The sequence below is a fragment of the Globicephala melas genome, chromosome 8 (genome assembly GCF_963455315.2).
Source record: "Globicephala melas chromosome 8, mGloMel1.2, whole genome shotgun sequence".
Classification (NCBI taxonomy): domain Eukaryota; kingdom Metazoa; phylum Chordata; class Mammalia; order Artiodactyla; family Delphinidae; genus Globicephala; species Globicephala melas.
In genome coordinates this window covers 36,338,201-36,350,381 of record NC_083321.1, presented here as the reverse complement: position 1 = coordinate 36,350,381, position 12,181 = coordinate 36,338,201, and the positions used below count along the sequence as shown (strand labels likewise).

At 48.7% G+C, this 12,181-nt stretch overlaps 1 protein-coding gene across 9 annotated transcripts in view; it reads left to right on the top strand.

Moving 5' to 3' along the window:
- Positions 1-12,181, top strand: part of NAV2 (neuron navigator 2) — a 766,131-nt gene that overhangs the window by 413,537 nt on the left and 340,413 nt on the right. The gene's annotated exons all lie outside the window — the stretch shown is intronic.

Sequence of the window (12,181 nt, the reverse complement as noted above, 5' to 3'; positions counted from 1 at the left end):
ACTCCCAGCCCCAGGCACAAATACCCCAGAGTCTCCTCCTAGGGGCCCCTTTGGATTGGCAAGCGAGAGGGGTGCATCTGGAGCAGGCAGCCACCTCCCACCCTACACTCCCACCCTGCCTCGTTCTAGTCCAGAAGCTTCAGAAGAAATAGGCCTGGGTCTGGATCGTTGCAAAAGAGAGGCTGAGCCCCTTCCTGGGGCCATTGTAGGAGGCTACTCAGGGGCTGGATGGGGTGCTGCATGGGGTGGTCCTGTGGAGGACTCCAGGAGGACTTGGGGCCACACACCCTCAAATTCTAGCTCAGGGTCAGACGGTGAGCCTTGTATTAGGCAGTGAGCTTGGCTATAAACTGACTCATACACCAGGCAAGGACTGGGCCAGCCCTGGCCCAGGAGCCAGGTTACGGAGTGAAAAGATATAGGAATCTCTTCCTTGGATGACCCTTAGGATAGAAACTGGGGAGTGTAGGACAGCGGAGCCCATACACTGTCCAGACTGGGGAGTTTTATGTCTGAGATCATGAGTCTAGCTCTTGATTTTAGAAAATAAGACAGCTGTGGAATATGGGGCAAAATGCAATGATAGTACAAATCAAACTGTCCATCACAGCCGTGCCTCCGGAGCTGAAGGCAGGAGGTCAGATGTTTTGGGATCTGGTGACGGGTCTGCTGTGTGGTTTTGGGCCCGTCACTTGACCTTTCTGGCCTTTAGCGTTTTCACTTGTACAATGGTAATGGTAAGTCTTGACATTGTCATCTCGTTGAGTTATTAGGATTACCAGGGAATTAAGAAAGTCTTTGCAAAGTTAAAAAGGCTCTAGTCATGTGTAACTTGGTCCCTAATCAAGTTGTGTGAAACAGTAATACCAAGAGAAATAAGAAACATCCAGTGAGCACTGACCGTGTGCCAGGCACCATGCCCAGTGGTCATATGCATGTCACATGTGGTCCTCACAGCAACCTTGAGAGAGGGCACCATATATAGAGAGAGATAGATATCCCCACGAACAGATGAGGTCATAGACCTCACAAGAAGTTAAATAACTTGCCCCAGGTCACACAGCTAGCCAGGGTGAACCAGACTCTAAATTCAAGAAGTTTGTTCCGGAGGATGCGCTGGGACCTCGAGGGCCTGTAGCCCAGATCTCCAGGCTGCCAGCCCACCCTACTTGGCTTCCTCGGAGGAGATAACCACAGTCTGTCCAGAGAAAACCGACCCATCACTATCTCCTCCCTGCAGATGGGTTCAATCCCTGCCAACTGCAGAGAGGCTGTGGGGCTTTGACAGCCAAGGGTTCCAGTGGGGTGGCAAATCCCCACCAGTCCTGGGACACGGGAGAGATGCAGGGAAGCAGGTGCTCCTCCAGGTTATGGGGGCAGGCACGTGGGGTGGAACTTCCTCATTCAGGATGGGCCTCCCTCCCTGCATGTTGAGTGGGTCTTGGAAGAACATTTCCATGAGAACGCAGAGGCAGGGAGGCCGTCTCTGAAGGGCAGGCTGTTGTTTTCCATGTTCTCATCAGGAAGAAGAGAAGGAAAAGCAGTCAGTGCTCCCTCACCGCAGCCCCTCCTTCAGGAAGGGGGCTATCCAGCCCTCCTTCACGACAGCACAGCGTGTGGCGGCAGCCCAGGCCTCTTTGCTCAGCAAGCCTGATGCTTCCCCGTGTAGTGGAGTTTGGCGAGTTCGGCCAACAGAAAGTGGTAGATAAGGGATTCTGGATGCCCCTCTCTGAAAATTCCTCAGGAGCCTTTTCAGATGGATGGGGATGCGGAAAGGACATGAAAACAGGTAGAAGAGGAATTATTGAAAGAACTGTGGCCTTTGTCCTGGACAAGAGAAGACCCAGGAAGCCTGGGCTCTGTCCATATCGGAGGGGCCGCCCTGGGCAGGTGAGTTCGGAGTGGCCTCCATGGAGTGGAGGAAGGAAAGTCAGGGAATAGTGTAAGGAAACCGCAGAAATCTCACAGAAGGAAAACGCAGCATAACGGGCAGATGCTTCCAGAAGCGAAAAGAACCGCCCTGGGGGCGGTGAGCACTCCATCACTGCAGGGGCTCTAGCAGTGGAAGGGGCCCCCTTGGCAGAGGCTTTGCTAAGGCGGGGACGTGTGTCCGGTAGGAAGAGAACTCAGGGGTCCTGAGGACTGCACAGCCCTGAGAGTCTGTGGTGGTGGGAAGAGGGAGGGTGGGAAATGGGATGGAATGGGATAGACTGGGATGGAAGTGGTGGCATATTCACTGCAGGCCTGGGCTGCCCTGGCCTCTCCCTGCCCCGACACCGGACCGCGGCTCTCCCTCTCCATTCTGTCTTGGCTCTAGTGCCCTGGGACCACCAACCTCACTATTACTTTTCCTTCCCAAAATAACTACCAGCCCCCCACCACTGCCCTCACGTGCCCTGCTTGTTGCTGGGTGGCACTACTGGATAATGGACCAGAGGACTCATTCTGGGGCTGTGTTACTTTTCTCAGGTAATATGATGCCATCCCCTGGGTACAAAGCCCTTGCCCCAGAAGCAGTGGTTGTCAGTCATTAGTGGGCCTTAGAATGAGCTGCAGAAGTTGTACAAAACACAGACTGCTGGGTCCCACCAGAGATTTTCATTCAGTAGGTCTGGCATGGTGCCCAGGAATTTGCATATCTAACAAGTTCCCAGGTATTGCTGATGCTGCTGGTCCGAGGACCACCCTTTGAGAACCACTGCTCTAGATGATCTATAAGGCCTATAACCCTAGGCCCAAGGCTGTGGATTCAGACAAACCTATGGTGGAATCCCAGCTACACCATTTATGAGCTGTGTGATGTCTGGCAGTTCACCCAACGCCTCTGTGCTCCCAATACCGGCTCTGTAAAATGTTGATGGTAATACTTTCACAGAGTTATTGTGAGGACTGAAGATGGTGATTAGCTTAGACAGTGCTGGGGACATGCTAAGTAGGCAAGTACTCAATAAATGTTAGCAACTTTTATTATCAGAATAAAACAGTGGGGATTTTAGACATCCCACGTCCACCTCCATAGGATAGTGGTGTCAGAGCAGAGAAAGGCATCCGTTCTCCTCCAGTTGTGCTCCATGTGTTGGGCCAATCCCATGTTATTCTTTACGCATCTGCTCTGTGGGTGCTGGAAGGATGGGAATTCATCATTAGTAGGGCCATCCTTCAAATGTGGGTTTTGTGTTGGTGGCCAACCACGCATTCTGGGTGACTAGCTCCTGGTGTGACTCTGCAGCTTTTAGCACACAAGAATTACAGCTGGGTCATCTTAGGTCTCTTGTCACGTTTCTGTTGGAGTCCCAGAGCCCCTCTCTCTTGTCACTCATATCCTGTTATGAGGATATAATTGATAGTTATAATAATAGAAATGCAGGCTTAAGTCTTTTGCTGCAAAGTCTCAAAGTTAAGTGGAAAAATCTAGGGCTGACTTCAGATGGCCTGGAGCTGCTCTGAATGTTGCTGAACAGGGGGACCCTCTGGGAAAATACATACCAGTTTCCACTTTGTGGGAGACATATCTTGAAGTGTGTTACTTGGAATAGTAGCTGGAGAAATGCTTCACCCAAAGGGTTCTGTAGTCAAATTTGGGAAGTACTCCATTTCTGGTTTCCTGCTAAGAGCTCCAAGATGTACACTAGCGTATTTAAGCTTCCCAGGAGTCCTGCAGTTGAGACACATATGTAAGTTTGTGGAACGAAGTAAACTTTGTTTACCATCAATAAATTTGGGGAAACTAGTTCTAGGAATCTACAGTTTTCCAGGTGCCTTCATAGGTAGTATCTTACCTGATTTTCAAAGCAACCCTGAAAGGTAAGTATGATCATACCCATTTTATGGAAGAGGAGGCAGAGAGGTTTATAATTTGCTCCAGGTCACATTTAAAAAAAAAACCTACAATTGCATGACCTGAGAAAGAATTTGGTGCATCTGGTGGAATTTTATTTGTAGTAACAACAATCATTAAAACTAAACAAAAACAAAAAACAAGCAAAAAACAAAAACGATCCTCCCCCGACTAAGTGGGACTGGTACCTATTATCTGTCAAAACCCTTTCAGTGGAGTACATTTGTATTATTTATTGATCTTAGGCTCATGTTATAATTATGATGTCACCACACAGAGAGATAGAACAGCACAGGGTAAGAATGCAGATTCTGCAGCTAAACAGAGTTTAAATCCAAGCCATGTGACTCTAGGTGGGTTCTTTAACTTTTCTGTCCTAATTTTCCCTCTGTACCATGTAATTTTCAAACCTATATCATAAGGTTACTATGATGATTCAATGAGATTTTACATGCAGACTTCTCAGAATGGTACCTGGCACATAGAAATTCAATGAAGGTATTAATTATGTTGCTGCTATTGCTTTTGTTAATAGTACTATTATTATGTAAAGTCCGTTTGTCTTGAGAACCCTTGAGAGTGGATTTGGATAGCAGCCAATAAGTCTAAGACCTAGTTTGGCGGTCTCATTAAACAGCTGTGCAACGTTAGACAGCTCACTTACCCTCTCTGTGCCTCAGTGTCCTCTTGGAAAATCATGCCAACCATTCAACTTAGTTCACAGAATAGTTACCTGGGTAACTGATGAGAAAGTGCTTTGATAAATATAACACCAGGTCACCTTGAGTTCTCGATGTCCACATTTGACTGGAGCATGACCAGAGAGGAAGTTGTGTAAAGGGGTTGGCTTGGGAGAACCTCTCTACTAGTCTTACTCTAGGAGCTGAGAAATGCCCTGAACTGCCAAGGCCGTTTGATCAGCAGCCGCAGTAATTATGACCAGTGTAATTTCATGGGCCTGTACGGAAGCCAAAAGCAAGTCATTAGCGGCGCTGGGAGTTTTCCTTTGCTCAACAATGGCGCCCTCATTCTGGGATTTCCCTGCTGTCCTCTGTTGACTTGGAATAGAGGGTGATTGTGTACACACACTCTCTCGGCTGGTGCATCTCAGACATCTGTTTCCTCCTGTTTATCCTCAGCTCAGGCCCTGTATACTGGATCCAGAGAGCCAGCCCCGATCCTCTCCCGGGGGGCACTCATCACAGTCACCCTCTCCTGGGCTGGCAGGGAGAAGGAACACTCAGTGTGGATGTGTACACTGCTGGAGGGGTGTGTGTGTGTGTGTGTGTGTGTGTGTGTGTGTGTGTGTGTGTGTGTGTAGCCATCTCCTGTGAGATCAGGAGGCCTAACAAAAGTGGAATCAACTTACCTACTGCTTTTGTTCCAAGGGGAAAAAAAGCCCCCATTGGGGAATAATTTTTAGCCCACGTCTAGGGTATTCGTGTCCCTTTAATCGTTCAATCATGTAACTTTTCTGCTGAAAGCAACTACACTCCCAAGAGCAAAGTTATTAGGGAGGCGCTCAGTTCCTCAACAGTTCCCAGGAGGTGTAGACCACGGCCCCCTGGGAAAGGCGCAGCCTCTTAAGTTGCTAACCTTAATCCCCGGGGAACAGAATTGGCCCAGAATGAAAAGGCTGATCCCACAGGGAAAATAAAATAAACGAAACCACACCACCCTCTCCCCCACCAAACCACAGCCACCGAAAACCAAACATAGCAAAACCCAACACCCTAACACACCCCAGTGAGAGTTTGAGGGCAGCTCTGTTCTAAACTGTTTCTCTGAATCACTCAGATGCAAAACCAGAACAGAGGATAAAAATTAGAAACCATTTAACTTTCTTAAGTGCTTCCACAATAGCTATCCATATTTCTGTGGCCGCAGTTTTGTGGCAGAAGTTTTTCTACATTTTTTTTTCTTTTGCTTAAATGGTTTTATTTCACCTTATGTGAACCCCTAGCCCCCCTAAGTGGGCTAGATAAGCCTGAAACAAGTCTTTAAGCCACTTCCCAAAATGTCTGTGGGTCACCATGCCCCAGCACCTCCCTGGGGTCAGAACTGGAAGTGGCGGTCCTCAGAGTGGGGGAATTGGAGGGAGGACTGGCCAGGCGGAGGCCCTTCAAAGGGGGGTCAGAGGTCACACACAGATTGTGCAATTTCAACCCTTATCTGCCTCACTGAGGTGGTGGGAGGGGAAGGGGCTGGAGGAGGAGCCCCCAGGCCTGGGGTGTTGAGCAGAGCAAATAAATACCGGGGGCACCTGGCAACCCTCCGATGTAAGGGATAAACAAGCTCGCTCTTTGGAGGTGTGTCCTCCATTGCTGGGGACCAGTTTGTCTGCCTTGTATAAATCAAAACCTCTTGCCTTGGAGCTTTGAATTTAGTCTTTAATACCTTATTCATTCACCCTGAAACTTATTTTTTACCCTACTCCCCCCTCTATGTTTGACAGTGTTTGAGCGGCTCTAGAGAGAAATAAGATAGAATCCTCACTCTCAAAAATCTCTTCTTCTACTAATATTTAAAAGGAAATATCAAATACCCAGACTCCCAGCAAACAAGTGAATCTTTAGTCTGAGTCACCACGGATTTCTGATTCCTTCCTGAGGGCTTGCCCAAGATGCCATCATGCCCAGTGCTTCCAGCCTCACAATTCAGTTGGGTTTATTTTTCATACATTTTTCATGTTACAGTGGAAGGAGCTGTATACGGGGATTCTTCTGGAAGTTGGGGGTGGGGGTGGGGGACTGGATGATCTTTCAACCCCCTATAGCCCTGACATTCTGGATTTGTTAATTGTGTTTAATTATACCAATGTTAAGCCAAGCACTATTCTGCATGTACAAAGATGAATAAGGTAGAGCACCTGTTTCTAAGCAACTTATAATCTAGTGGTAATAATATCAATACTAATACCCATAACAGCAAATAAAACATACCAACCTCAAACTCCAAGAGAAGATGGACTATTATAAAGGCCATCAAGAAGATGGAAACAAAATACTGGGGACCACAGAGGAGGGTGGAAATAGTTCTGATGCGGGGGGGATTGAAGAGCACTTCACCAACTAAGTTAGTTTTGCTCTGGGTCCTGAAAGAACAACATGATATCGTCCAGCAGAGAATGGAAGGAAAAGCACTTCTAAGCTGAGGGAACAGCCTAGGCGAGGGCATGGCAGTGTGACCGTGAGTGGCCTAGTCCTGGGGAGTGAGCAGCTCACAGGTACATTGGGAGGGGCGATGGGAGACCCTGTTCCACCCAGAAATTCTCTACCACCACCTGACCCCGTCACTGGAAGGAAGAAAGTAAATTGTGTGGGGAGCCAGGAAGCGACCAATTAAACCCTGTTCGGGGGAATACAAGAAAGTCAGTGATATTTTAGTATGTGCGCTGGGAGATGCCTTTACATAATTCTTTATCTTAAGAGAAAAGGAAAGGAGGTGTGGGGGGAGAGAAATCCTTTGCTAGCCCAGCCAGCCCAGCCCTTTCTAGGGGCATATTCATTCATTTGTGGACTTGTCACTGTGATGCTGTGTCTGCCCTCTTGAAAGCCATACATCTTACTTTCAAACCCCCCAGTCGCCTTGGACCCCCTGCAGACCCCAGCATTCCCAGGCTGACCTATAGGCAGGGGGCTCACTTTCCCAGAGGTTGGCAGAGGGGAGGTGGCACCTCCTGTGCTCAGACTCTCCTTGTCCCTGGCTTTCAACAGGAGTTTTTTCCTCTCCAGGAAGGCTTAGTGCTTTTCTTAACTTTGATGCTCAAGTCCTGAAAAGCCTGCCAGCTGTGTACTTTTTCAAGCCTTTTATTTTAATTTTTATACATCTTCTTTTTCCATATCCAAGATTGCAGGGCCCTACCAGAGTGGGAAGGAGACTTAAAATAAGTCTGAAAGCCCCTCGCAAAAATATCTGCTCACAGGTCCTCTTCATTATCCCAGGGATGGCATTTCTGTACTTTCATTTCCTGCAGGAAGTTTGACAATAACACAGACACTGCAGAGATAGTGGGTGAGGAAGGCTGACCTGTTTGGTGGCTTCTGAGCCGGTTGAACAGAGCCAATCACTCTCCCTCTCTCTGAGCCTTTATCCGCAAAATGACCTTTCTTAGCAGGGCTGTGATGAGTAAGTGAAAGTTGCCCTGTGCCATGCTTGATACATAGCTGCTAATATGGCTAGGTTTTTCATTTGACAGGTGATGCTAAGCTCTTCTGTGGCATTTTTCTGTTCAAGCCCAGTTATTTGGGGGAAAAATAGTGGAGTGGACTCCCCACGTCAAGCTAACTAGCTTATCCCTTCCTCTGGGGTGGCACACCGCTTCTGGTCTTAACTTCGTTAGCCTCGTACCACGTAAAAGCTGACATCTCTCCACAGTCTGCCTCACATGTGGGTGGAAAGGCACCAGCCCACGTTCAGGCCCGTCTAAAGAGCCCATGTTGTTTGCTGTTCCCCGGGCCTGCCCCCACTGCATCTGAACTTTCCCCTATTAGTCACTGCTTTGGCTGGGAGAGTGGAAGACCCCTGTTAAACTGAAATCCGTTATCTGGGAAACGCATTAAGCCATTAACAGCCGGACACAAATTAGTTTATCAGACAGGGGCTGGACTTGCAGGATTTCAGAGTGAAAAGGAGCTTCACAGATCATCAGTTTATAGGCAAGGGAAAGAAAGTTCACAGGGGAGCAGGGCTTTGGGACTCTAAGCCTCAAACCCTGCTTTCTGGCCTGGCTCTCCTCCCCTCCTTATTCTGCCTTGAAGAGCAAGATGGACACTCCCACTTTTATTTAGGAGATATTTATCACATGTCTACTGAAGCTGGGCTAAAATTCAGAGAAGCAGACAGGAAGGAAGATAGACGTGGGAATAAGCGAATGCTGGATGATGTGGGATGGATCCCTTGTATGCTGGGGATGGAAAGGTCTGGAACATAGGACACTGTCAGCAAAGGGCAGATTCAGCCTCTGGGAAGGGGGGGCGGTCGGCACCACCAGGGGTTGCCCAGTACTAGGACCTGAAGTCCTGCCTTGTGGCTACCATGAGAGTATAAGAGAGTTCACGCTCAGGGAGCTGGGCCAAGCTGGGGGTGTTACTACCTGCCAGGGTCAGCGCTGAATGGTCAGGCCCAGGGGATGGGTCAGAGGCCATGAGCTGAAAAAAGAGGCTGACAGCTGGGAGGAACCAGACCGCACTTCAGGGCAGATCTCCACAGGCCTTGTTCCCACCGGCTCTGTCCTATGTGGCCCACACATAGAGAGGCTGATCTCTTTCTCTGAACCCATGTCGAAGGCCTTGATGGGAGATTACAGAAATGAGAAGGAGAAGAAAGGTGCTGGGAGAGGCAGCCTGGTGAATGAGAAACAGCTCTCCAAGGTGTAGTAGGAGGTTTAAGGAGCCACGTCTGTCCCTGAAAATCTGCAGGGTCCTGACACCTACTTGGGTGAATGCACAGCCATTACCCCTTGGAGCCACTCATGGCATCTGTGGCTTGCTGGTGACATCAGTCTCCTTTTCTATACACGTCTCCTCACTCAGGTCCTTATTCTGTCTCCCCTGTGTGATTTCAACAGCGTTCAACTGGTCTCCGTCCCTCCAGCCTCCACCTTGTCAAAGCCATCCTCTTGCTATTAATAGAGAGGTCCTGCTAAAATGGGAACTTGGTCAAATCACTCTCCTGATTTATAAGAATTAAGGGTAGAATCCCCTTTATAGGGACCTAGCCTGCTCCAGCCTAACAAATTGCCCCACTTCCTGCCACTTCATCTCCACATTCTGACCACAGAGAACTTGCCATGCTTTTTCACTTCTCTGCATCCTTGAACGTGCTATTCTATCTTCCTGGGATGCATGCCTCCTCTTGTCCAGCCTGGCTTCATCCTTCCAGATGCAGGCCAGCGTCACCACTCTGAAGTTCTTCCACGCCTCCCAGTCTTGTTCGTAGGTTTTTTTCTTTCTGGCCCAGCTGTACACTGTATAGCCCTCTTCTGAAGCGCCTGTCACATTGCATTGCAACTGGTGGTGTATGTGTCCACCTTCCACTAGACTGTGTGTGTGCATGGTAGGAGTACACACACACACACACACACACACACACACACACACCCCAGAGAGGAACTCCTCTGATTCTCAATACCCAGCACAGAGCCAGGTAAGTGCATCATGGTAGATGACCGTGTGTGTGCACGGTAGGAGAACACACACACACACACACACACACACACACACACACACACACATCAGAAAGGAAATGCTCTGATTCTCAATACCCAGCACAGAGCCAGGTAAGTGCATCATGGTAGATGATCAAGGAGAATTTGCTAAACAAGGTAACATACCTGTGGTCTGAAGGGTGTGAGACCTGAAAGGCAAGGCCACAGGATTTATTCTCTTAATTAAAGCTGGGACAGGTGCCCTCTCAAAATCCCCAGCCCTCAAATTCCTCCTTGCACCATGACTGGTGTTTTCCATCTTTGACCAACAAAGATTTTGATTGGGAACCAAATGCTCATTCAGTGACTTCCGGGAGACCTGTAGTTTTTTAATGTTCTGGGTATCCTAGAGAATGAGATAAACCTATACGTGTTTCCCCAGAAAATGCACAGACGTCCAGTCACAGCGTTTTCTCATAATCAGAAGGTTTCTGGACTCCAAGAACCCCTGGCTTGAAACAGCTGCAGTAGAGAGCTTGTGTTTTGCTTTTCTGGCCAATACGATTTTGTCAAGATTTATTTTAAGAAAAAAAAAGTTATTTAGAATCTTGTTTTCCAATACATAAGTATATTTTAATATGGAATATACTTTTTTAAATGATACCTGCTTTCCCCTTTCTGTGTTTCCCTAGGATGTGCCCCTTCCCTGGGGGAGCAAAGGTGACTGCCTTTATTACATTCTCCAGAAATATGTGTGGAGATGTACATAAAAGGGTCTCTTGCAGACATTCAGTCTAGGTCAGGGCCTCTGGCAGGATGTGGGATGTGCTGCTTGGGTCTGGCTCAGTCCTCATTGCAGAGGAAGCTGCATGAACTTAGAGTAGGACAGTTGTCAACAGTTTTCAGTTGGGAAACATTTACTGAGCTCCCACTCTGAGCCATACACTGTTCCAGGCACTTGGGGACACCATGGAGTTTCTAGCCCAATGGGATGATGCAGAAAATAAACAAGAATACAAGTTAGCTAAGTTTACAAAGTGAGCAGAACAAGGAAGGAAAGATGACTGTAATGAGATAGAAGAGTGTGGGAAGGAGAAGGTCACTACAGGAAAAGTCAAAAGTCCCTCTGAGGAGGTGACATGAAAATGAGACCATGGTCAAGTCTAGGGGAAACTGTGATCTAGGGAGCGAGGCTGTCAGGTGCAAAGGTCCTGAGGTGGGAAGGATTTCCATGTGTTTTTTTCTCAGTGCAGCTTGCAGGATCTTAGCTTCCCCACCAGGGATCAAACCTGGTCTCCCGGCATTGGAAGCTGAGTCCTAACCACTGGACTGCCAAGGAATTCCCCCTCCCTGTGTTTGAGAAAAAGAAAGAATGCCACTGTTGCTGGAGCACAGAAGTCCGAGGGAGAGGCTGGGAGATGAAGTTGTAGGCCATAGAAGAAGAGTTGGGATTTTTCAACTATGAAGGGAAACCAAATCCTGAAAGCTTTAGTCAGGTAGGGCAAAGTTTTGATCTAACTGGCATGTTTTAAAGATCACTTTGTAAAGATAAGGACCCATTTTATCACCTCCTGTCATTTTGTACAGTTTTGACTACTGAAATGAATGTGTAATAAGGCCATTGCATGAGTTCTCATAGCTCTCCATCAGCAGGGGAGAGCCATCCCAAGATGTCTGAGCGGCCCCAATCAGATACAGCCCTGAGGTCTGGGTGGCTAGTGTCATCTTGCCTTGGGGAGCTGAAGGATTTCTGAGCCTTTTCAGGGTACTGAAAATTGCTGGGGAGCCCTGGAGGATCACTGCCAGATTAGGGGGTGCTAGACCCAGGCCAAGGGTTGGGCAGGAAGGTGTGGAGGTGCCCAGCCCCCAAAGTCTCAGAGGAGGGCACAGGGTGGAGGGGACAGGTCCCTAGAAAGAGCCCGTGGCAGGTGGGAAAAGCAGAAGAGGAAACAAAGGCCACACAGCCTCTTCCTCTGTCCGCTTGTCGTCGCCTGCCCCCTCCTCCTCCCCTCCACGGACGTCCTTTCGTTGGCAACAGCAGCCAGGTGTGTTTGAAAACACTCGAGCCCCGTCCTTCACGTAGCAGGAAATAAATGCTGCTGGGGAAGCGGCGTGTGGGCTGGCCCGGGTGTGTGCGTTGCGTGGGGAGCGGTGCAGGGGGCGGAGTGGGGTGGCGATGGTGCATTCACCTCCAG